The following is a 27,645-nucleotide window of genomic DNA, read 5'->3' on the forward strand; positions in this document are numbered from 1 at the left end:
GGGACTTCACCTTATTCCGCATCAGTTTCCTCCTTCTCTTGTAGAGTTTGTTTATGGCAGGGGACCACCAGATTGGCTTCCTTTTTTTGGAGGAGAGCGTGTTGGTTCTATTGGGTATGGCGAGATCCATGCATTTGTGTATGTGTTCATACAGTGCATTGGTGTATGATTCGGCGGTCTTGCAGCTGTTCTCCATTTGCATGGGTGTCGTGAAGTTGGCCACTTCTGTGTTTAGGAGCCCAACGTTAGCTTTGGAGAATTTTTTCATGGTGGTTACCTTTGCGGGGGGGGGGGGCATGGGGATTTAGAAGGTGATTTGAAAGGAGAAGTAAAATAGCTGAAACATGAAAGCATTAAGAAAAGTATTTGTGTGGGACTGCATTACAAAATATTATTTAGGAAGCGTGAATTTCTCGGATTGCATTCACTTATATGCACGTGCCTGTAGAGTTGGCTGCTTTGAGATTTTTTTAAATTGCTGTTTTTCATCAGAAAAATGCATGAGTGTTTCAAAAAGACCTGCACTTTTCAAGGTTAGAATTTGTAGCATTTTTGGCTTGTTACCAGTGTCATGCAAGGACACGTTTACTTCAAAAGCCTTTACAGTTTAATGAATTTAGAGCTGAGGAGAAATTCCTTCAGATTTTGGAAGAGTGCCAGTTAGACTAGGGCACTCCTACAGCTGAAATCTAGGTTAAAGAAACTGCAGGTTTGAAGGGACAAAAAAGAGAACTCCTAAGGTTTTCCTGCACATACAAATTTTACAGTTTATTGTGTCTCAAAGGACTTATTGTAGTGTCTGATCTGATCCTACGGCTTTGCTATGAAAATAAATAGTACATAATAGGTATAACACTGCAGTAGTTACTGTTGTAAGTATTAGACAAAACACTGAATTACAGAACCCTCTGGCAGCTGTTATCTGATAAAACACATTTAAATTATTAGAAGGAAATGAGGACCCTGTCCACTGCAGTACAGTGGAAATGTAAAGAAAATGTTTCTGAAAGCCCATACATGCACTCAGAATTGCCAGACCTTATCTTTGAGAGAGCTCCAGCAGCACGTAAGTTGGCGCTTTTCTGTCCATCTCCTGATTGTTGTGTTTCTCATCTTTTGGTGTATTAGCATGGATGCAAACCACCCTTTGTGCCTGTCAGCATTTGACTTGAGATACAGGTGTATAAGTCTCTGCTTACTTCTGTAGTTCTTATCCACTGTTTATCTGTTCACACTGTTCCTCTTGTTTGCCGTTACTTTATAATGCCATGCACTTGCTTACGCATGCACCGTAATTGTTTATTATATAGTGGTAGTTCTAATACTCCCTCATTTGACATCCGATTTATCCGTGGTGGCATTCCATCTTTGGCAAGTTTCTGAATATGTTGGCAAGACCTCCCACTTGAAGCTGCAAAAAAAAAAAAATAAATAAATAAAATGAGGAAAAAACAGTCTCTTCAAAGGGCAGAAAGTCATGGTTCAGTAATTTTAGAAAAACTTGTGTGAAACTAAAGGAAATTATTTGCTGGTCAGTATGAGTATTTAAATGACAAGAGACTTTGTGCAAGATAACACCTGGAAACCAAAAGCAGCCCTTGGCATTAAGAAGAGACCTGATAAATGCATTTTTTTAAGATATTCTTTTCAAATAATAGCAAATTGTTCTGGTCTAAGGGTATAATTTGGATTTACCTACTTAATTTTTAGCCTTTGGATATAACTTACAGGCCACATATAAGTGCTACATTGCTCATAGTCCATTACGGATTATTGCTGTAGCCTACAGCATGTGAGAGCTGTTCAAATGGCTGCCAAAGCATGCTCAGTACATGATCTCTTGGTATCCAGGCCCTGCAGGAGGACTCTAACCTCACAGATGAGTAATGAAAAGCTTAACATTTTCCCATCTCATATCTGTATCCTTCCCCTGACTTTATATATGGTTCACACTGTAACTGACTGTATCCTGGGAACCTGCTTCTGTGAAAAATATACCGAGACTGGTGTTCTAGTCGCTTTTCTGTCCTATTTAACTCCCCTTTCAACTGGACATGGGTTATGTAGGCAATTGAGTGTATGAAGCAGAACAAATGGTGAGTGCAGATGTGAACTGAGGTTGTTAGAGACATTCTGTGAGTGGCTCGTATCCGTGGAATATCCTGTGACTTGGCATATTCCCTCAAGACATTCTCTTTCTTTATACTGCATTTTGGGATCGGTGTGACTGTATATATTCCACAGTTGGGGGGGGTGTGTGCTATTAAAGTGGACTAGTTTTCTTCAAAGCACACTTATTTTCCTTCCTTTGCTTCCTAGACAGGTGGTAGCTGTGCACTTCATGAGTCTTTGGTTTGGTGTGCTGTAGTACAGGGAAGTGAAGTTGTATCTCAGTCTTGCAGAGCTTATCTTGTTAATTCTTTTAACTAAAACGCAAGGGCTTGTATCTTTTTTTCTTAACACAATCACATTCTGCTTTATCTGTCTGCTCTATATTTTAAATCTTCGGGGCTTGTTTTTGGAGAAACTTTTATTATGCCTTCCAGGTTGCTGGTGGGTGTATCACATATCCGAGGAGCTTCTAGAACCTTCCTTTCTGGACCCTGACTTTTAACACGGAGAAGCGTGCATGCACACCGACACCAGATGTATTTAGAATCTGTGAACTTCGGGTCATGATGCATTGACCCCCAGATTTATAAGCAAGATAGTGTTGGGACTTCTCATTGAGTTCATTCTGTCCACCTGTTTTCTGTTCTTAAATAGTTTTAGAAGGAAGCAGAGGAGAGCATAATCTGTGTACAGTGGGTGTACTTGGATACTGAGGTAAAAGATGCTGACCATCTGATATTTTGTGGCTGCAGTTTCCAAATATCATTACTAGAATGGCCTGACAGCTATATTTCCTAGTACAAGTATGTGAGCTAGCTATTTTTTTTCTAATCTAACTTCAGAACTTTCCTTTGAAGTCTGGAGGCAGCAAACATCTTCTTTAGGAATACTTTATGGCTGAGAATTGTAATGCTACATTGTCTTTATTGGTCCTTTCTGGCAGTACATATTGTGACCTGATTAGGGGCAGTATAACCAGGCTGTTGTTTCGTATCGTATTCTTCTTCGTCTTTATTTGTATATGTATGTATATATATATATATATATATATATATATATATATATATATAATATATATATATTTTTTTTTTGGCAGGGTATACGAGTGCAGTTTCATTCATGATCTGGCAAATGAGATTAAGGAATGCAGACATACCAGGTATTCCCCTATTTTTGTAACCGGTCATATGACTATTAGCCCCTTAGGGGAATATGTACCTACAGTCAGTAACACTTTCAGTAATGGCATGCATATTTAATTTTCTGTTGCTATACCAAACATTGTAACATGTCACTTTGGCTGTCCAGTTCTAATTATGCTGGATTAGCATGGGTAAGTAATTGTGTATTAGTTATGTAATTACCAAACTATTATAGTAACAGTTTGGCAAAACCAACTAGTCACCTTTTATTTTGCCAAATTGTCACTATAATAGTTTGTTAATTATGTGAAGAATACATCTATGGTTATCCCATTGCATGTCTCCAGACTGGTGCTTTGCCGAAGTCTATGTACATTGGGAGCAAGGAGAAAGTGGAAGAATGGCAAACCAACACTGATAACTGTCACAATGATGACCTTGCTTGGTAGAGAGAAAATAGCTAATCTCCTGAGATCTGGCAGATGGAAGGGGCAAAAAAATGCTGTCAAAAAAAAAAAAAAAAAATTGGCATTTGGCAATAAGGTATTAAACTGCTGCAGTAGCATTCCTTTTGTGTTTGCAGCACACATATTTAGCATTTGTACTTCTTGCATCTTGTGTTTTGCTAACTGCTAAAACCAGGATAGCATAGAAGAATGCATTTTTGCCATCTTGATGGGGTTTTTTTTTGAAAGGCAGTTTTCCGAGATTCTTTTAAACTTCGCAGCTTCCATGCATATTTAAAGTTGGAAATGACATTTTGCTTCCTTGTTTGTGAAAATGCTCATCAGTGTAGAGCTGCAAAACAAAGAAAACATACCAAGCTTATAGGTTGTTGCACAAATGTCTGTTCAGATCATGAACATCATGCCATTATTCATGTAATCTTGCATGAGTGACTGCAGCATGTAGAAGCCACCTTGCTGTTTCCTCTGTTAGCTACACAGAGTTGTCAGTGTAGCCTTTGTTTGACCTCTGTCAATGAACCACAGTTGTGCATTTGAGGATCACCAGTAAAACCATCACTTCATGTCTGATGTGTAAAATTTAGTTTCAGGAAGCAGTTCTGTTCATATGGAGCTAATCAGCGAGTTCTAAACCTGTGTTTAGAGAAGGTAATACATTTATTACTTAAAATGTGTGTGTAAGACCTACAACATACAAGTGTTTATTTCCTGAACTGCATAAACTTTTTTGAGTCTGGTTGAATGCTTTTTCTTGGACTTGTTGACTGAAACTGAAAGCCGTGGGAAGGAATCTTTGATTTGCAGGATATGGTTTATTTGCAAACTATCACCAGAACCACACCACTGTAGTGGATGTATGTTTACTTCAGTTTTAAGTATAGCAGTGAAAGAAATTTATTTTCAGAATGAGTTACTTTAAAATGTTTGTATGACCAAAGATAATAGGTCGCATTTGCTAATACGGATTCTAGAAATTTTAATATGTTTTGTCCAGAGATGCATAGTAACCCTCTTAAGCAGTCCTCCTTGTCAGGAAAACAATGTGATTTCATGTATGTAACTGTAGGGATCATCTTTGATTAGTCTGCAGTTGGGTTTAACCCTCTCTAGATTCAGTTTGGCATGGTTTTCCCTAAAGCTGTTATGCTAAGGGGACACATATACTCTAGTACATGCTCTGATGTCACCTGTCATATTCGGAGGATGCGCCCAAGTCTAGCTCCCAGAATATTTTTTTGCTGCTCTCACAAAGGAAGCTCCCACTTGTAATGCTTTAGGTAAACTAATGGTGGGGCAGTTATGTTACAAGCCAAGACAGGAGTTCCACAATGCTTGGGACAGGAGACTAAGGTGAAGCACTGCCATTAGGTGTCAGCCATTCAACTGAGCCACCTTTAATATAGAAGGAGAAACTCCTATGTGGAGCAGTATCACAAGACCTGAGAAACAGAGTGGGTCTTGGTCAAGCCCTTCCAGAGTCGCATCCTTCTGAAATTGTCTTTTGGGTACTCTGTTACTGTGAGGTGTTACCCATCTTATGCTTTGACTGATGATGAGGGGAACGAAGGAGCTGCACTTTCAGTGCATTTCTTGTGGGTGATTCCTTGACAAAAATTACCTTTTGTCACCTGTTTACGGGTCAGTACTGAGATGATGACCCTTCTCCAGGTCTTTCTGTTGGGCCTAGCAGGGTTCACTGTTCAAGACCAAGTCTGGAAAACCCATCCAAGTGGCTGGGGTATTGCATCCTTGGAGAACACAGTCTGATACTGATACCAGTTTGTGTGTGCTTCTCTTGTTTTTGCATTGGCAGACACTCTTCTCAGTGCCAGATCTGTCTCTTGACACCCAAACCTAGTACCTGCTTGTCACACATTCAATCCTGTTAATGTCAGTCGTGCATTAACTTGTCTGTGCAGAAGCTGGTTGGAGGGACACAAAATCCGTTACTTCTCAGACAGACAAATTGATAAATCCCACTTCCACCCCCCGATTAACCTTTCTTGTAGAAGCATTAAGCTCATGAAGTTCAGTAGAAACCACTACATAAGTATATACAGAAGAGAGAGCAAGCTCTTGTCATATATACATAGCTTAGAAGTACCTGGAATATGTGTCTGTAGTACAAATGAAAGCAGATACTGTCTACAGAGTCCCTAGCTGAGTGGCATGAGATCTTTGCCAGGCATCCATGGATTGATTCTCATGTTATCTCCTTGGTCCGTCGTCATGAGACTTAATGGCCACAATATTTCACCACTTTGACAACAGATTGCCAAGTCAAGCCTTTGATTGTGTGGATAAGAAATTACTTTTCTTTGCCACATTGGGATTGGAGTACCAAAACGTTTGAGATCAGATTTATGCTTAGTGACCCTGGCACTGAGGAAGCTTTCTCCCCCTACATTTGTTTGGGCTCAAATATGTCCTTGACTTCCAGAGTGATTTTCCTTGTAGCCCATTGCAGTTTTGACTGTGCTGATACTTTGGCCAGGGCTGTAGACTCTGGCATCTACTGGAATCTGAGGGTTATTTTTGTTTAAGGAAGGTAGTCAACCTATGTCCTTTTCATGGGTGAAGTCCAGTTTTTTTTTTTGTCATTACACCATGTGTTAGATGACTCTTTGTGCAAGCAATCCTCTCTTTAGTGCACTTCTCCCTGTCTTTCAGACATAGAAACAGCTAAAAAGAAGAAAGAATCCTCCCAAATGTTTAAGGAGAACATTTGAGCATCACGTGATTTTTTTTCCCCCACCCCCTACAGTAATGTCCAAGTTGCCAAAGAAATGTAGTAACTGCAAGCATAGAAGTCCTTTTCCTGACCACAAGCTGGGGCTGCCACTAATGGAAGGGGGTGTCTTTGAGCTTGCCTAAGGTTAGAGAATCTTCAGAAATAATCAGGATATTTTGGGCGTGGTCTCAACCATGTATCTTGGAATCTATGCTGCGAAGAGTCCAAGTCTACCTCTGAAAAGTTCTTGGGGCAGACCTAGACTCTTCAGAGAGACCATAGAGGTTGTCCCTTCTTTAGAATGAGGTCACTTTACCTCCCATCTTTTTCTGTTTTCTGGAGGAAACTGCTTCTAACTGCTCCTGCCAACATTATGCTTTACTATGAACGGTGAGAGGCTGGAGAAATGTTAGTTGTCTGGATGTCAGATAAAATTATTTTTCAGGATAATTACTTGTCATATCCTACATTCTGGAAGCATTTGAAAAAAATTCACAAAATGCAAATGGAATGTCACAATGTATGAGCTTTCTTTGTAGTCATCTGATGCAGGAACTGCTGATGCTGTGTTCCCGAAATGGTAGAGTAACGCAAGATCTGAGAACTCCTTCAAGACATAGGACAGTAATGTAAATATATAGAAAATGACTGGAATGGAGAGAAAAACATAAACTGAAACATAACTGATTAAATAATAATTCTTCTGTATAGGAGTCTGTTCATATTATTTTTCAAGTAACCTGTGCAGTTTCAAATGTTTGTCTGTAGAGTGACTGTATGTCGGGAGCTGTGGCTGTGTAGAGGAGGAACACAGATAGCTGTATTATTTTAGCCAGCTACATAGAACAATATGAAATTAACTCATTTGCTGTCTGTAGGGCAAAGAAGTAGGCCATGTAAAAAGATTTGTAGGCCATTTCAGAACTTAGAACGTTGAGATGTAAAACTGGGAAACTGTTCAACTGTTAAGCAGGATGGTAAAGGTTCATTTCAGTCATGAACAAGTATTAGTTCAGTGATGTGGTGCGGGAGGGCATGTTTCCTAATGTAGCTGACAGAGACACTCCTGTCATAGTTTTCATTACAAACATTAAGAGAGGAAGTGGTGGTGCTTATAAGTAATGAATTTTGAATGGAAATGTCAGTAAACAAGAGATGAGTACATTCATATAGGAAGCCTTACAACAGAATGTTTAGACATTTTGTTTATATTTATCTCATAAATAGCCATAAATGTGAGTAATAGTATATAGCCACTAGAAAAGAAATGCACACAGAAATAAAATTACTGGTTAGACCAAAACATTTACTAATAGAAGGTGTTGTAGTTTGTTAGACTTTATTATCCTTCACTCAGTTGCTGAGTTGATGTGGTTAAACTGTGCAGCCCAGCAAACTTACTTAGCTGTTATTATTAGTTTAGAGTTCTTTCACCTTTCTGTCATTAGCAGTAGATATTTAAGTTGTATGCTACTTGGTATAGATAGTGCATCAGTTCTCTTTGTTGGCTAAAAGCCAAAGACAGAAGGCAGATTGGGGGGGGGGGGGATTAGTAATGGCACTTCATGAGGCCCTAGAAGTTAATGCTCAACTTCATGTGCAGACCAGTTCCTTTCAAAAATGGATGCTAGTCTGTTGCTAATCTTTCAGTTTGAATGTGTAAACGAAAGGCTACAAAGTGGCTGAACCATTTTAATTGATTTTATGTTGGTGGCAAACTGCCTCTGAATTAAAAATTGGGAGTAACTTGTATAAAGGAGAGTGACGGTATAAGCCCAAATCTTGTACAGTTGTAAATTTCACTTGAACAGTCAGCTACTTCTATCTGTCACATTCTTCAGACTGTTTGCCATTTTACAGCTAATTTTACTTTTATTTTTCTGTACCTTCTGTACATACAGGTGTGCTGTAATGAAGGTCTTGCATGATGAATTTGTATTCACAAGTAACTTCTTGAAAGGATATTTTTCATGTGACACTGGATTCAGAAATTGTGTGTTTTTGGAGTTAGTCACGTTGTGTGCAGACGACTGCTGCTTATCTTTTCATTAAGTTCAACATTCATTTTAAACATTTTTTTCACTGTGTTAAGTTTAAAGGAACGCCTACAGAGTGGCAGTGGGAAGCACACTGCTTTTTACAATGGGTGTCAGATGGAAACCTGCAGTGTAAACCAGGAACCTGTTACATTTGCACCTCTGATATTTAAGATAAACGTGTGTGTTTACATATACATATATATATATATATATATATATATATATATATATATATATATATATATATAAGCTGTTTTTCGTGAAAGTGAACTTACTGAAATGCACTTTTGCGAAAAACAACTTAACCGGAACCCCCCCCCCCCACTAACTATATATATATATATATATATATATATATATATATATATATATATATATATATATACATACAGGGGGTCAAGCCCCAGCACCACACCCCCGCAACTTGTATATTCTCACTCCGAGATAGCCCCCACTTCCCCCGCAACGTTTATATTCTCACTCCGAGATCGCACTACAGTGGGGAAAAGAGAGTATTCCCTTATCCCCGCTGTACTGCAATCCAAGCAACAGCCCCCATTGCTGTTCATTTAGTTGTCTTTTCGCAAAAGTGCATTTCCGCAAAAATGCACTTCTGCCAAATAGAGCTCACCAAATTACGTTTCGGTAAAACGTAATTTCATTGGGTCGAGGTAGACCCATATAGATAGAGGTGTGTGTGTGTGTGTGTGTGTGTGTGTGTGTGTGTGTGTGTGTGTGTGTGTGTGTGTGTGTGTGTGTGTGTGTGTGTGTATGTATGTATATATATATATATATATATATATATATATATATATATATGTATGTATATGTATATATATATATATATATATATATATATATATATATACATACATATACACACACGTGTTGTATTCATTATTTTAAATATAAAATAATTATGCACATTTCATTGGGAAGTGCATTGCCTTTTCTTTCTGGTTGTCTGAAGGAACCCTTCAGTGTAGACCAGGATCCTGTTAGACTGAATATTCAAGATGCATAGCTATGTTCATTCATATAATGGGGAAAATTTACTCAAACCCATTTCCCATCTACAGATTTGCTAATTTCAGTGCTAGGTAAATCTTATTCTCTGCTACATATAACATATTTTCACTGACATCCATTTCTCTGTTTCCATCACCTTGTCTGTAGGGACTGTGAATAATGTCACAGTTGTTCAAGAGCTCAAGTAATGTTTGTACTATTTTGCTTCATTGTTTAATTACACGAGAATATGCTTTACTTTTTAAAACATGAAGGCAGGTGCGTATGGGATCCAACAATATAGATCGTGCATAGTGGCATTAGAACATGCAGTGACTTACATATGTCTAGTGTGCATAAGCCAACAAGCCCATCAGGCCATTGGCTGTTTCTGACCTATGACCTCAGCAGTGCACCATAATTGGTTTGATGACTGTATGCTAATCGGAAAATTTTCAGATGCAGGTAAGCAGTATTATTGACCTGTGGCATTGTCATTTCTGTATTAATTAGCACCTTCTGCTGTGGGTAATAACTTCAGAGTCTTCTTAAGCTTTGTCTAATGTTGTGCCTTCTTGAGGAAGTTTGTTGAAAATTTGCAATTTTTTTTCTAATGAAAATGTACTCATCTTTCATAATATTTCAGTTAAAGGACGTTTGTAAATATTTCTATATTCATGTGGTTTGCCTGTTAAAAATAGTCGGTACTCATGTAGTTTCCTCGTTTATACAACATTACAGTGTTGTACTTTTTGCAGTGTTTTTAAGCCCCAAGTTCTGATTTGTGTCTTTATCTTGTGATGAAGACAGGTTCATTTAGGAACCAGAATATCATCAGAATTTGTCAGTGGTTGCTAGGAAGTACTGGAAAAGCTTAGATTCAACTAACAGTCAACAAAGAAACTGTAAAATGGATAGACTGTATAATACAATAGACTAGTCATGATGGCCAGACTCATGGTTAGTGGCTTGAAAATCTGTAGAGCACAAGCATAGATGTATGTCTGTCAGTTGTCTTTCCATGTGTCCCTAGCTGTACCCATCTTAACTTCTCCAGCTTTTATCCTACCTTGTAATGTCAATGCTGAAGGAGAATGTTTATTTCTGCTCGACTTCTGTCATTCTTGAATCTCAGATGCACACTTATAACTCACCCTTACTCGATTACTTGCCCACACGTCCTCGCGCGTGTGTATCTATATATATATATATATATATATATATATATATATATATATATATATACATATACATATATATATATATACATACACACACACACACACACACACACACACACACACACACACACACACACACACGCTGTAGTTTTCCTTTTGCCAAGTGTTCCAATTTGTCTTATGCTGCCCTTCATATCTGTTAGATTTTGGTGATACGCTGCTTGCAGGTTAAAAACACCTCACATGCTCCTCTGCTCATTATGATATATGCAAGGAGTGTAGACTGATAATTAAATTCATATTCTTGATGCCTCAGACAGTGTTACAGAGCTTTATTATTATTATTTTTTTTGGGATCTACATAGTGTGCAGACATTCTGGAAAATTATAGTATCCCTTACTAGATACAGCACACCCCCACCGACTATTGTGTTGTGTCTGGTGCTGTAGGCTCCAGTTCAGTCCACACATCTTAGTACAGTGAAGTTAGGGAAACCAAGACATCCTTACTGATGTGATACATGCCTCATAAGATAATATTAATGTTGTGCAAGTTTTGTTTTCTTTGAGGTTTGACTTTATTTTTCACTGTTGTACTACATATGCTGCAAAGTTTACTTATTACAGGTATATAGTGCATTAATTATTCACTCGTACTACTAACACACATCCCACTACCTTAGAAAGTTACATTCCTATTGGCCAGTGATGCATTAGTTTTCTTTACTGTCTGCTTACTATGGCTTTCTTCACACAGTTAAAGGACAAAACACACTTCATTATATCTTAATCTTGTGTGTAGTATTAACCCTTGAGCATGATTCTTGGATTGTCAATATTTTCTAATTTATTCTACCCCAGAATGACTTGATATGTGCTGCTGTACTGGAATGCTCCCCCCATCTCTCTCTCTCTCACTCTGTCTTCCTCCCATAGTGCATATTTTTGTGTTCCTGTATTATGACAGTGCCTAAGCACTGTAATTGTAGGTGCTGTTTCTTGGGGAATTTTGACTCGCTGGCTTCTTAAACTGTGTCTGAGGGCATTACCAGTTTGCTTCACTGACTGATTTATCTCTATGCTGTTGCAGTATCTTTCATGGTACATTTGAAAATCTTCTAAACAATTGACACAAGTTACAGGTTTTTTGTTATGCATCTTGATCATATTTCGCAGTGACTTCCCTTGCTGTGTTACTGAGATAATGATTCAGTCATCTGTTACCAACAGTTTGCACTTTACAAATCTTGCCTGATAGGTTAGTATTCAAACTTTGACTACTGACCCACATATATCATGCTAAATAAAATAAGTTATTACACAAGATGTGAGAATTTTGTTACGTAAATAGATATAGATATATATAATAGACATCGGCTATTTCTTGGCTGCCTGTGATTGGGAACTGTTAAGAGGTGGTTGGTTCTTGCTGTTAAGAGGTAATTGATGCTTGTTAATGTGACTATACACAGCTAAACACTTCTTGTTACCTTTTGTTCCGTGGAGTGTAGTACTTCCAGTGCCATGAAGCATTTTCACCCTTCTGTCTACATGTGGTTGGCCTATTTTAAAATAAATTCCTGCATATGCTGACATTTGCGAGACCTTAGACTTTAATAGCTGCACCGACCGTCATGAATGCGAAGGTGCTGTATCTGTAAAATGTATGGATGCAGTTCCATGCAATCTTTTTGGTGACATCCCAGTTAAAAAGAAAACATTTTGGTAGATGTCGTAGTCAAACATTTATGAAGCGATTTTATTAAGAAACACTCTACATAAAAATAGACCATGTAGTGGGAAAAATGCATCATGGCACTTAAGTTATCAAGTATCATGATACATCTATGAAGTGGTTCTGCCCACTAAAAAAAAAAAAAAAAAAAAAGGATGTCTTTATGGGAGATCCCTCCTTTGAATGTGGTAAAAGAGGTGGGAGTGGTGAAGTTGTCCTCAGATAAACAGTTTTTATGCATAAAGTTGATTTATACATCAGAAATGGGCCACTGTTTGCTGTCAGCGACTTAACATTAAAATATGTTTTCTATGACCGTTTAAATATTGATATGTTGGATCAGAAGTCATCAAAACACAACCTAGAGTAAGAGCGCTTTGCCACATTAAAACAGTGTTTTAATTAAAAAAAAAAAAAAAAAAAATTGCAGTGCGTATAATCAAGTCAGTGAGAAGGAATGCAGTCTAATTGTTTAATTTGCGGGGCATCATATAACTAACACTGACCAGAAGACTGTGCCTTGCTACCGAAATATAGGAAGTTATCGGGGGGGGGGGGGACTTAAAACTTCTAACAAATGTAACCCTATCTGGGACGCAGCTGAAGAAAATTGTGTTTAATAGGTATTCTGACAGGAGAGTCAAGTTAAAATACTTCAAAAAGAAAAATACAGTAAAGGTAGATGACTTAGCAAGAGTGCAAAGGTTGATGGGTGGTGGTGATGAAGTAGATTTGCTGCCTTCTTTCATAAAAAGTTTTCTTAAAATGTATTATTCATCATGGTTGAAAGAGTAAACAAGATTACCATGCAAAATGATAATATAAGACTTTTTTTTCTTTTGTAAGACCATTTCTTTTCTGAATGAGGAGCCTCCAGCTTAAAATGCTGTCAAAGCCAGTGCAGATAGCATAGAGGAATATATCCCCAACTCCAACGTTCAACTGACAAATCAGACACTTGACAGTCCTGGGTTGCTGGAAGGATGAATAAGTGGGCTCATGCTGGGAGGGAGGGATAAATCTGGCTGCCCACCTCCACTGTCCCTCGCCGGAGCACTACTAATAGAGAGGTGGCTTCGGAGCAGACATTAACCTCACCAAGCGTGTTAAATGCTCACCAAACCATTCAGAAAATTCTGTTGTCAGAATGCTGGCAAAAGTAGAATGCACCCTTATACCTGCCCTAATCATGGCTCTCATCTGACAAGATCTTCACCTCCAGGTGAAATCCCCAGAGCAGTGCAATAAATGAGCCTTACCTCATCGAAGGGCTGCTTGATAGTGTGCAGGTATGGGACAAAAATAACCTGAAAAAAATGTTGTTTGCAAATCCCCCTGAAATGAAGATGACCAAAATGCCAGAAGTAGAGCCGTATCAGACAGTTAAAAACTTGTTTGAAAGCCAGTATCTGCCAAGTAAGTGTCATCCCCTTAATGGGCATTGAAGGGCACACCAGTTTAGAGTTGAAAGAATGGAATTGATGTCTGCATTTTCATCTGTCTGTTCTTAAGCCCAGCACACAGGAGTGGAATGCTGTGAATGTTTGAATAGGCATCATAGGAGGCTGTGAAACCTGACTGAACTCAATCTTTTTATTTCATCAGTTACATCAGGAGACAAAAGTGTTCCAAGTATTGCACTTACTAGCCTTGTAGCAGCTTTTGAGGTACAAATAGTGAGATGTTTGCCTAAAGACAAGTACTTTTTCAGTTTGACTGTAGTGAAATTAACAAGAGTGCCTGTTTAGAGAAGTATTTTATTAGTATTTGAGTGCTAATTGACTGGCCGCCTGCAAAGTGCATGTAATCTCTATAGGCTTTTTACAGATACATTTTGATGTTTGAGTGCACACTTCTTTCCCCTTTTCATTATGTGTAGAGGCCTACTTACAGCCTTGCAGACTTGTGGTGGCTGTGGTGTTTGCCCTGAAGTGAAATTGTTCTGTGGAGCAGTGTGTCTTTTTCCCCTAAAACACTAATGATCTCTATAGGGTTGTACTTTCAGTATATTGCTGCTTAATGCTTTGATAGGAGTTAAGTGCTTTGGGGTACGGGGCTGGTGCTGAACTGAAGAATTATCAGGATTTCATGTACTTAAAAAGATTTCTTGCTTATAGTACATTTCTCTGCTGTGTTGGTATGATTATTTGGTTACAGGACATGACTGTGGTGCTACTTGTTGAGTCTTTACACAATACATTCCAACCACCAAAGGACCATGCATAAAAAAAAAAAGCTTCAGCAAAATAGATTACCAGAAGAGGAACCACACACTTACAACGCCCATTGTTGAGCAGCCATGCAGATCGACCCAAAATATTTAAAAAAAGAGAAACACCTAAATAAGCATTTTACAGGGAGACAAGACGGTCTGTCCACATCTCTTGTTTGACAAGGGTTGGCTATAACCCCACATCCTCTGCAATTTACCTCTGAAACCTCACAACTAAGAAGAAAGGGAAGCATTTGGTGTAAAGTAATTTGGACCTATTTCCTTGTCTTGTCTCCAGTTTGACCACTAGTACATCTCTGTGATCATAATCACTATTGAGCAAATGGGGCCTTCAGTGAGTGGACACTAGTCTATAGCATCCCTGAACTCCTGCAGCATATTGGAAAAACATTGGTTCTATGTAATACTCTTCTTTGTGTTTATACAATCTCCACTCAGGCCACTAAAATGTGAAATGGTACTGCTCAAGACCCTATTAGTGAGGATTCACTGCTTTGGTACATGACAATACTCAAGTATTGATAGTGTGCTGTAGGCAGCAGTAGGGTCTTCTAGGATTTTCAGGAAATTATTCTGTAGTCTTTGGTTTTCGAATCACACTACATTTCATTTTAGATGTTCATTAAAATGTTCTTATGCTTTTAAGGGTCATAAATATATTTGTTTGTTTGTTAACCAGCTGAACCCATGAAGCGCAAGTGCCCCTTTCTGGGCTGACCTAGAAGTAATGTCTGGATAAGTGATTTGCTCAGAGTCTAACAGCAGGCAAACAGTGGCACAGGGATTTACACCAGGAATACAAGATGAAACTGTTAGCAATCCTTAGCCATAGTCTTCTGCTCTGAACTGCCATATTGTAGCTGACCTTCTAGTAATATAGAACATTTTTTGCTTTGCCTTTGAGTTTGCAAGCAGCATAGATAAAGCAAGGGTGCATCGCTGTGGAGAGAGAAGAAAAATGATACCGAAGTGTATTGGATTGAGGAAAGTGGAATTGTATCACCAATGTGAACATCCCTGTGCACTACACTTAGCCCGTATAGACTGCTTTGTCCTTAGGTTGGGTGACAAAGCTAGATACCAAGTTTTTTTTTGTGTTCCTACCTGCCTGACCATATAGCACACCCACAGTGACTTACTGACCCATACATTCCCCTTTTCACCTGACCAGTATAGCCACAGGAGAGGTCTCCTCTTTCCAAGAGGATTAGCCTCCTTACACCCTCATTTAACTGTTGGAATACAACAAACTTCTGCTACTAGTAGATAATGAGGATTTTTTTCATTACTGGTCCTGCTTGCCTGTCTGCTACTATATCATGAATGTACACTATTTGCAACGACATTGCCTGTAGCCATCTCTAGCACCTCAGTGTCATTGTATAGCATGGTAATCTAACAATATATTTATCCAGAGTCTCGTGTGCCTAGGGCTAAGCTTCACTAGAGTATGCATCTGCAGGGGAGAACTCCCACCCCTGAGAGAATATTCTATCTTTCCTAGTCTGCCCCTTGGGTGGTTTGATCCATTTCATGAACTTTGATTGGCTACATTGTATTTAGGGCTACTACAGCAATGCCAGTGGAGCTAACATTAATGGGATTAATTGCCCCATTTAAAAGACAGTGAATATTAGGTCAGGAATTTAGCCATATATTCTGGGCAAAGGGGATTATAGTTCTGCTGCTTCTTAGAAACTAATGTCTATTTTAGTGTAAGCACACTTAATGGACACTAGTTAAAACATTTAAAGACATATTTTTGCACCGACTGTTGGCAGTAGCCGCAGAGCATTAAGGAAGTGACCTGTAGTCTCTGTGGTACAGGGTTTGATTTCCTCAGCCCTCACTTGCCTTCTGTGTGACCTTGAGCAAGTCACTTAACCAGACAGTGCTTGGAGCAATTGGGAGTTTGAGCTAAGCTCCTCAGTAGTCCCCTGGAGTGTAAATCTAATAGCTAAGTATGACTCTCGGTGTGCAGTAGCACATAAACATATCGTATAGGAAACATGGCTAAACTTAAGAAGGCCCCGAGGGTCATTAGCCTAGTAATCTCCCATGAACCTTTGAATGTATGAATGGCGATGTAAAAACCCTGGCCTTTGGAGTGGTATGTTCATATACTTTGTCTAGATCTATTGATGGTTACCCAGAACATTGAGCCGATATGTTTGATTACGCTCACTAGAATAGTAAGGTCCAAACCCTAGGAATCATAGCTGTTCTCTGCGGTTTAATCACTGATCCTATTATAGGCTGCGCTCTGATGCTGGTTGAACTGTGCATGAAGTTCACAAACACATCATTGCAGCTTCATAGTCTCTCTAAAGGTGACAAATGCTTGGAGACTGCAGACATCTCCAGCCAGTGGGTTTACATATACCATGGGAAGGAAGCTTCACTGGCGAGCAGCGATTCTTAGTCGTGCGAGACTGGGTGCGTAACTGACAAAAGCTGGAATTCTCAGTTTCCCTCTCTGTGATCACCTTTCAGTACTTCTGTTCTTAACTCCACCGAGATTAATCCACCGATATGGAGGCTTGACCTATTGCTCTTGCAAGGCATTAGTTTTGTTCAAGGCATGAAGGCGACAGGTGAAAGTAGATATGAGTATTAGAGAATGCAGGCTTGAGAGATGGTGCCAGCTGAAACAAAGGTTTTTAAAAATTTGCTAAATATTGTAAAAATAGTTTATAAAAAAAAAAAGGGACAAACCCAGCTGGATATATTTTGAGGAACAGATCTGTTGACTGGCTCTAAAATGCCAAGGCAGTGTTTCACTAAGACGCAGTTGAATTTAGGATTTAGTGTGCTAAAAGGAAAGGGACAACGACTTAGCCTTCCAGAACGCCTGCATTGTGTCGGAGAATAGTGTTTTTTTCTGCTGGGTCCAAGGGAAGAACATTTCCAAAGCTGTTTGGATATAAATTGTTCTGAAGGAGGGCATAAACATTTTGACCCTTGCTGGGAAGGTTTTTTTGGCACAGTGCTCTCCTCCCCCTTTCTCACCTTTAAGAGATGGCTGACCCAGATTAAGGCCTGTATGCCAGCGTATATTTCACAGAAATGGCAGTTCTTATTACTGATACCAAGAGGTACTTGGTGACATACTGTCTTACTTACTTAAGATAACATGGATTATGGCTTAATGCACCACCCCACGGCTGTAACAGGGTTGCCAGACGCCCGTATTTGAACGGGACTGGCCCGGGATCAGTAGCCTGATCCCGGGTGTCGCACTGCTGGTTAAAATCCCGGTGAAACAGCCTGCGCTTTGTTTTTTTTTATTGGCCTGTATGTCAGTATATGAGCCAATCAAAAAAAAAATCGTAAAACGGAGCTACTTCTGTTTAATGCGGAACTGCCTAATGTTCCGCATTGAACAGAAAGAGGGTTCGCTGTGTGATTTTTTTTGATTGGCTCGTATACCAGCATACGGGCCACTCAAAAATCTAAACATGGAGCGTAAAGTAAAAGCACAGTATTGCCTCCAGATACAGTAACAGTGATTCCCCCCAGCATTATATTTGAAAGGCTGCTGTACATGTCTCAGGTGCAACAACTGTTCTTTTATGTAAGATAACTCAGATCTCTTTTTGATGAGACTCATACTTCCAGGCACCTGTGAGGTTTCACAGTCGATTTAAACAGATCTCTGCCCATCTGTAGCCAGCTCCAGAAGGGAACCAGTTTATAACCATCAGTTTCTGTCCAGTTGACTGCAATTTCTGGCACTGGTATGTTAAGATGCTGGGCTATGTGGAGTAATTCTACATCAAATGCCCATCGATTGATATGAAGTAATGTGAACAGTCTTAATGCAGCCTCTCTGCTAAAAAGCTTGAATCCACAGTGAGTATCCCGAGTAGCCCTCACACACAGGAACCAAACCAGAAAGTGAAACCCATACATGAGAAAGGTTCGGAAGTAAGACCGCTGAGCAACTAAAATGAGTACGGGAACCACACGAGATGGCCATATAGTCTGGCCAGGGCTTCTGAAGGTCCTTGAGACCAGCTTCTAATTTTTCAAGATCTGCAAATTTGGTGGCACCGTCAGCATCTGCTATTAGAATGTTCTTCCCTGTAGAACTTAAGACACCCATTCTGATGGTATCACCTTTTCCGCTATTCTTCACCAGTGTGAGAACTCGTACCCTGTCACTGCCAAACTGTTTGGAATACTTTTGTGCAACCTTAGTTGTTTGATCGGTACTGTCTGTCATCAGCCACAATAACTTCATAACTGAACGAACTGTGCTGCTTCTGCCTTTTCTCCAAATATTCTAGTGCCTCGTCCATCATCACAGGTAAACGTGACTCTTCATTGTATGAAGGTACAACAACAGATCGCTCCTTGCTTGGAGGGTCATGTACACTTGGAAAAAGTTCTTTCTTTCCATTCTCATTTAAGAAAAAATTTTCCTCTTCATGGCAGTGCAGATTTGGCATCACTGTTACAGTAACGTGCAGTAATAGGGATATTATTGCAAGTGCTGCTAAAGCCAGGACAAATTCATAGATACATCAGTCCATTTTTACATAATTCTCTGATCGACTACTTTTCTAACAGGGCAAGGGTATAACATTTCCAAACTGGAACAAAATACAAATATGAAAAACTGCAAAGAGCAGTTCTCAGGTGCTATAGCAATTGCATGACTGTAGTATATAAAAACTTCCTGGGGGTTGGTGCATAGCTTAAAGACTTTTTTTTATTTGTCGTCACTTAGTGAGAAAGACCCTTTTTTTTTTCTTGTCCCTACCTGGCCTGTCGGAAATCTGGCAACCCTGGCTGTAACGAACTAATGAAGTTACATGCCACTGTTCAAAGTTCTAAATGTAACAGCTGTCTGTTACTGTCTACCAAGTACTTTGGTTACACTAACTGACAAAATTACATCTGTCCTTTCTGTGTGCCTTCAGCTTGTACCCACTCAGCTGTTCTGCAATAGCTGAAAAGTGTGCAGACTTGAGTCACTAATTTGCATGTTCCCATGCTTCTCACTATATTTTGTTAAGTCACAGTCTGTTAAATCGGCAGACAAATCAAAGAAACAAAGTGGGGTGTGAATGTGTGACGGGCAGGAGGAATCGGACAACCTCTACCCCACCTGCATTTACATACACAATCGTGGATGAGATTGAAAAACCCTTCCAGTTCTTGGGTTTTTCAAAGTAAAAATTGATGGAGTAGCAACACTGGGGAATAGACCTCAACAAATTTAAACCTCACTTTACCAGGTGTAACGAAATGTGTTCTCATAAACATTTTTATTTATTTAGGTAACTGGCATGTCAGTTTAGGCAAGACCAATTTACACTAGAGTCCCAGCAAGAAATTACACAGCGCATGATTTGCAGAATAAAACAGTTGATTATATCCAGACTTTTCTTCCCTGCAAGACACGCTTGATATGTAATTTTCTTTGAACTGAAATATTACTTTCCTTGATGCTTATCTTGCTGTGCCCTTGCCATCTGTAAACTTCTCATTTCCTCCAACTTTCTTAACTGCATCTTCATGCTCTAAATCTTCTTCAACAGTGCCCTGTATCTCTGCTGCCTTTTCTTGCAGCTTATCTTACCCAGGAACCACTGTACCTGTCTTGCATCCTACCAGTGTCCTGGGTTCCACCTGCACCTTGATTTGATCTTGGACTCCACAAGACCGTCCATAATTACCAAGTTGCAGTCTGACAATGATTTCTGTGTTAATCCTCTGCTGTTCCCATCATCTCCCTGTTAATTAAGATTTCATTGAAGCCACTTGCCTGACACCTCCCATGCTATCCCTTTGTAATGTATTCCTTACATTGTTTGAGCAATGTAAATTCCATATGCAGTGTATCCTTGCGAGGCTGCAACACTTCATTGAAATACCCTGAGAGAAAAAAAAACTATCCCCTTCCTGTCTACCTCTGCCTACCCAAACCTTACAGTCTTCTGTGACCTCTCTCCTGTCTTATTTAACTCTAAAAGCTCAGCTGTTGCAATGAATACCCCTACTTTCTACAACCCTTCTACCCTCTGGCCTGTTGTAACAATGTTTCAGCTCTTCTGCTATAACCCTAACTATTATGCCTACTCTCTTCTTTACCCCTCTAGCGCTACTTTACTTGCTGTACATATCCATTAGTTTACAATTTCTGCATGTCTAACCTGTGTAACTTCAGCTTGTGCAGTAGTGTTATCTCCGCTCCCACCTTTACTTGCCAACTTGGAATTCTTTCTCTCTCTCTTAATGAGCTTAATCCCCACCCGCACATTCCAGGTTGCAACACTAACTATTGCCTCCCATCTGAGGCTAGGTCCACAAGTCTCTTGAGGTGGAGGAAGTGCACCACCCATGCCTACCTGGGCAAAATTCCAGCCATTGTTGATCATCTCAGAAGATGATTGCTTGTAGTAACACCCCATAAATAGCCTCTACCTTTCTAAAAATCATCCTGCATTATACTACCCCCTTTTAAATACTCTCCCCTCCTACCTAACCCCTTACATTGTAGAGGTGTTATTCATCTGCCCCCCCCCCCCCCCCCCCGCCACCACTGCAACAGTGTCTCTTTTTTCTGGTATTTATCACACATCCTCTTCTATAGCTGTACTTTTCTGTCTTATTGCTGCTTCTTTTAAATCATCTGTGGCTTCCTTTTTGTTAGCAGATCTGCTAATAATTCTATGTAAACATCACTCAAATGTTTTCCATTATGAATTTTTGTGACACTCATGAGCAAAAAGTGGTGATAGTTACATCTGTTATGGTACTTGATGTAGATGCATTTAAATTTTTGTGCAGCAATTTAATTGTTTTCTGAAGAAATGTGAGTTTATTGTTTAACTGAATAAGTGTATCATGCAAAAAAAAAAAAACACCTGTTTATAGATTTGTGGGGCTTTAAGGTGATATGTACCAAACTGTGGTCAGAAATGTATTAAGTGCAAAAACGTTCAGTGAGATGCAGTTCATTTAACTGCTGTCATAAAAAGGTGAGACTGACTATTGGTGAAAAAAATATGTTTGAGGTATTGAGCAAGCCTAGGATTATAGACCGCAAAAGATAATAAATCATTTCAGTTAATGCAGAAATGAACTTGTCTGAAGTCCGGCGAAGATGCTAGAATGAAAATACATAGTGGTATATAGGCTTGTTAAATGTTTACCGCATTAGAAAAAGAGTGGCTTGATTTCAGTAAAGTATGTTTAAAACAGAATATAGTATAGCACAAATGTTTATAATTGAGCTACTAATTAAACATGAAATACTAATGAGCAGTATATAAGATTGAGATAAACTAGGAAACTGTAGGCAATGTGCAGTGTCAGCAGGATGAAATAATGGTTAAAACAGAGTTGAAATGATTGTAGTGTTTTTTGACTAGTTTTGTCATTTTCTCTCCTGAACCTAAAAGGACTATGTCCTTGACATTGATGCATTCTGGTATCTGTTCAGATTGTAGCTACTCACTGCTTAAGTGCCTTAGTCATAGTGTACATTCTGAGGTTAGTATTATTAAGCTCTTAGCTAGTTTTCTGGAATTCCCATCTCTTGTGATGTTTAGTTCTTTTCAGTTTGTTTTCCTCCTTACAGTTACATGAAAGAGTTGTTGAGTTATGCATTTGTAAGTTTGCCAGCAGAACACTTAGCAGGAAGTACAAGTTTCCAAGTGGAATCCTAGTATGAGAGATGACTTCCTGAGTGCACAGATGCTGTAAAACAAACTCTAGGATGTGGTCCCTGAAATTAGGGGGAAAAAACTATGCTAATTCAGCCATTTTGGACATGCTGATTTCTGATTCCTGTTTTGATGCTTGGTGGTTCGTATTTAATGTTTCTTTTACCTTCCTAAAATACATGTTTCAAAAAATAGTCTATTAGTAAAATTTACATTGCCTTCCCTTGATTTATTTAGGTGCTTCAGTCTTCCTTTCTACTTCCTCATCAGCACTCTTAGACGAAATGCTTCCAGATTGTAGAGATTTCAATTTCAGTTCCAATACGGCTGTCTGTATACAAGGCTGCTATATATCAAGATATCATCTGCCTAGATGTTCTTCATGTTTCACTATCGCAGTCACCACATTTGGGTTATCCCTACCAGGGTAGCCCTTGGCCGGCCCGAATACCAGAGGCTTAGTATTTCTCCGTCGGTTGCTGTCGCTTCAGGACTGATGTCAGGTCGTCAGTAGTATAAAGTAAGGCAGCCGACGCCATTACACCATGTCTTTCTTGCCGTGGAGCCTGAAGCAGTTCGCACGAGTGTCGGTCGGCCGCTGCCTGAGATTCGTCTACCGAATAATTGAAGTTGAAGTCTTCTAAAGCTACGTACCCCGTTGGGGATCCTTTTTCTTGCACTAACCGATGTCAGAAAAAAATAATTGTCTCGCCTGTGGAAAGCAAATACCACACCGAGACTTTCATTCATTCTTACTGCATCACTTGTTTAGACCCAGACCACGACACCCCCCCCCCATTGTCACTTCTGTGCTTTGTTCAACGCCAGAACTATCCATCGTTGGGCCCTTGTAGTAGCTAGATATTTTCGCTTACAGACCTCGAATTCTGATATGGCTTTGGTAAGCCATCCGACAGCAGATCTTCTGAAAAAAAACATAAAGATAAAGACAGAGACAAACCGCACAAGTCCAAACCTACCGACGACACTTATGTTAAGCTAGTCGTCAGTTCTCCAGTCCTCAGTGAGATGCTTTTGCAGCCCCTGATGCCCGCTTCTGTGAATTCGCAGGTCGCTACCGAGACCTTTTCAGAGTCTGGTAAGCCGCAAAACTCTTCAACTAAGGATCATGCTGTCGTCTCTACCTTGGATGGGTCCGGAGCCACTGAGCAGGCACCGGCTTCAGAGGAAGTCCTTCACACTACCGATTCTCTGTACAAAACGACGTCTTCTTTCGTGACTGCTGTTCTTTCGAAAACTAAGGAGTTTCTGTGGCCCATGGTACAAACCACACCCAAGAAACCGATGACCTAATCTCAGGCACCTGCTTCCTTGCCTCGGTCTCAAATGCTTAAAATAGCGGAAGACCTTATCATGCTAATCAAGGGAAGCCAAGCTACCCTGTCCAAAAGGAAAAGAGATCTGTCCTTTGTAGTTTTGTCTGAAGAAGTCAGATGACTCTGATGCATCTAAATATGAAGACATACAACCCCCTCTCTACTTATGAGGATTCTGATGCAGAGGATTCCATCCCTTCAGCCTCTCCCCTAGAGGATTTTTCCTTTGAGGAAACCCTTCATACCTTACGGGAGCATTTCCAATGGGAGAGTCAAGACTACCCTCCATCCAATAAGAGAATCAGGGAATTCTTAGATCTTCCACAGCACAGACCCTTGGCCATCCCCCCAGTCCTGGATGTTTTCCTGGAATCCAGCTTGACTCCTGACACCCTCCCTCCTGCTGAATGAATAAAACAGGCTGTAGATAAATATATCAAAATAAAACAAAAGAACTTAAAGTGGTTTTTCTCAACAAGTTCTTTGTTTTACCCTCCCTCCTGCTCCCTGGAAACCTGACAAGTATTACAGAGTCCCTAACTCACACAGATTGCTTTTTAACAATCCTACTGCTGACCCAGAGGTAATTTCTCAAGGGCCTAAAGGGATTAAAGCAACCTCTGCTAAGAATCCCACCCCCCTCAGATAGGGATTCCTGAGTACTAGACAGATGGGGTAAAAAAGTATACACCTCGGCTACTCCTGCTGTTATGGCACTAATTGTCAGTTCCATATGCTAAAATTTCAGCAACATACCCTGTAACTCCTCAAACAAAAATGTCTTCCTTTCCTGCTTTTGCAGAATCTAGAGAGTTACAAGAGTTAATGCATTCTGCAAGTCAAGTAACTAAACACACCTTGCACTGTGGTTTTGACACCCTAGAAGCTTCTTGCAGGGCAGCAGTCACTGTATTTGTCATTAGAAGGCATGCATGGCTTAAGGAACAGCCCCTGCCAGACCATGTCACATTTAAATTGTTGGATGCCCCCTTGCACAAAGACAACATATTTGGCACTAAGGCAGAAGAGGTTTTATCCTCCACCTGCCCATTTACTGAGATGGTACCCTCTTGTGGTATCTTTGGATCTGCTCTTGGATTCTTATCTTTGGACTATTTCAGTAGAGATTTAGGAGGAGTTCTCTGTGGTTTTATATTATGACTTTTTAACATTTGCTAACCAGGCAAGTGAGCTGGTCTGAAGACCATTTTTCTTTTTAACATTTGCTAACCAGGCAAGTGAGCTGGTCTGAAGACCATTTTTCAGTCATGGTCCAGGCCACAAGGCAAAAACAAGACTTATTTCCACTCTGATTTTTCAGTCTTCTCTGTATTTTCTTTTGGTTTACTTGCCTAAATTCAGTAGGGTTGGATTTTAAATGTGGGGCAGTATTCCACTTAGATGTGTCCATTTTGTCCTTCACATCCTTTAGTATAATCTTGTGAGAGTAGCCAGATCCCTGCTAAATTTATTCCACAAATGTAACCAGATCCCGTAGCAGTTTCATGGGCTAGTGTCGCAGGCTGGAGTTTTTCTCCAGTGCTAGGGCAGACATGTTACCTCTTGGTAAGAATAGTGGTAATGGGCTCTGCATTCTTGGGTAGTGTCACAGTAGAAGGCTTCAGTATTTACTTAGCTGCTTTGGATGACTAGTGTTTCCATGCTGCAGAAGGATCCTTCAATCTTGCAGCTAGACATTGTAATTATTCATGAGCAGCTTCCTCTTAGTGGGGTTAACCTTGAAGGTCATGGGAGGTTCAACTGGTTGACATCTGGAAGGTCTCCAGTGTTACTTTTCCATTCCTGGATTCTAAACACTAGATAGACTGGAGGTTTAGTCCTGTTTGTATATTCAAACCAAGTCTGCTTGGTATAGTCCGCCCTTTTCTACATTTAGGATTATAGAGGTCTTGGTTTAGAGTCCTTTCAGTTGGCATCCCTGTTTATGTAAGTTACTTGAGTGTTCTGGAGGGACCATTGCCACTGGTTGAGCATTTGGAAAAGAAATGCATTCTCACCTTTCCTTTGGTTGTCTCGGTTGACTGCCTGCAGGGGAACTGTTGGGGGGGTTCACCTGATTGGAATAACTCTCAAATTGTGTCTTGTTTCATCCCAGAGCTTGTTGGTGTACTTTGAGTCGTTTTTATTTAAGAGTATCCATTTATTACTGAAGCATGATTTAGATCTATTCATTTGCTGGTTTGACAGTGAAAAACTATTGGTTCTGAAAAACTAAAGCCGAAGTGTTTGGCACAACTGCTAGGTTAAGTTTGAAGATGCTGTACAATTTCTTCACCCATTACTGGGAGTTTTGAAATGGCTGAGCCTGCATATATCTTGATACGAGCTAGATTATTGTGTAGCATCTGTAGCTGCGTTATTCAGAAGACACTATCCCTACCACTTGGTCTGTTTTACAGTCCCCATGTTTAAACACCTTTATTGAATTATCACGTGACATAGGCAAGCTTATATTTATATAAAAGTAATCAAACCATATTAACAAGTTCACATTTACAAACATTATACTTCACATATAACTTATACAGTTTAAGTCTGTGAACTTTGAATCTTGGTAGCTTTCTGCCGTTGCAGGAGTTCACTTACTCTCATGTCCTTTAAAAGAACATGCTAGTTACATAGACTACCTGCAGAAGATGAGCAGGGTGTCTGTGTATATAGCATGTAAATAGGCTATCTGCGTAAGATGAGCAGTTCTTTAATGATGGATGGTTGGGAGTCCTGTTCCATAGAATTGCTCATTGGAAGTGTGTCAAGGGTCCTTGAAAAAGTAACAGACAAGATTCATCACCTAAGCATGTTTCTGTACTCCTGACAGACTGTTTAGAGGAGCCTCTTTCCAAAACAATCAGCTCAGGAAGAGTAGTTAGGGATCCCCCCACCAATGTTACAGTTGAGAGGGCTTACTGTAATCTTTTTTTATTTCTTGCTTTCCTAATAGTTCAGAAACTGGTAATGGAAGAGAAACATGCATTTTGGATTATGGGTAGACAGAAGTGCAAAATCTGCTGGGCTGAACATGGTTAGTAGCAGTCCTGTTGGTAAGGAAAACTGAAGCATCCAACAGATCAAAGTGTGTAACTAATGGTCAGTGCTGAATAAATCACTTGATCTCTCAAGTAGAACAAGGTCGTGTCCGAACTTAAGAGATGCACAGTGGACTTTACCTGGTTAACAAAGAGCTTTAACTAATGTCTTGCGAGAGGTGGATATTGGTCTTCAGAATTGTCAAAACTGAAGACAAGCGGTAACATTGTCCTCTTCTGTGGAGCATAATACATTTGTTGAGGAAGTCACTGAATGCTTACCTCTGAGCTGTAAGTGGAAAATAAATACTTTACACCCACTCCCAGCCCCCAACACACTCATGTTCTTTGTCAGGATGGCCGATTTGGCTTACAGGTCTGCTATTCCGATTTCTTAAACTAATTTCCTTATGTAAATGTTAATTTTGGCTACATTCTGGGTTTGGGGCTTGAATGATCACATGAGGGTCTGTGATGTGGCTCACAGCTTAAAACTCCTGTTCCTTGATACTGAGCAATTGTGTTTCTTACTTTCTCCTTCAAAAACTAATTAATGACAGGTTTCTGCTAAATAGCCATTTGTCTGTTAAATGGAGACTGTGTACATCAAGATAAAATGTTATTAGGTAAATGTATACTATATCCTGCTTGGTAGTGCTTTTAGGTTGTGGAAATTTACAAGCTAGAGAGAGAGAGATGCAGTTTGTCAGCAGGACATAACATGTAGATCCATTCACTCTGCCCCTCCTTGCTGTCTTTTCTGTCACCACGGTGTCTGGTTGGTGACAGGTGTCATTCCCTTCCCCCAATGTGCTACTTAATATTCCCTAGTGCCTATCACATGCATACTTGAAGTTTCTCACAGTGTTTGTTGTCAATGCTTTTTCTGGCTGGGAGTTCGTCATACACCACTTTTTACCAGCGAATTATTTTTAAA

General features: G+C 39.8%; 1 protein-coding gene and 1 pseudogene across 2 annotated transcripts in view; one reads left to right on the forward strand and one right to left on the reverse strand.

The window, feature by feature from the left end:
• IRS1 (insulin receptor substrate 1) overlaps nt 1-27,645 on the forward strand; it is a 160,762-nt gene that overhangs the window by 65,482 nt on the left and 67,635 nt on the right. The window lies entirely within an intron of this gene.
• On the reverse strand, nt 18,233-27,051 carry LOC122801426 (annotated as a pseudogene).

Source organism: Protopterus annectens, chromosome 4.part1, assembly GCF_019279795.1.
Source record: "Protopterus annectens isolate FY-2018-M chromosome 4.part1, PAN1.0, whole genome shotgun sequence".
Taxonomy (NCBI): domain Eukaryota; kingdom Metazoa; phylum Chordata; order Ceratodontiformes; family Protopteridae; genus Protopterus; species Protopterus annectens.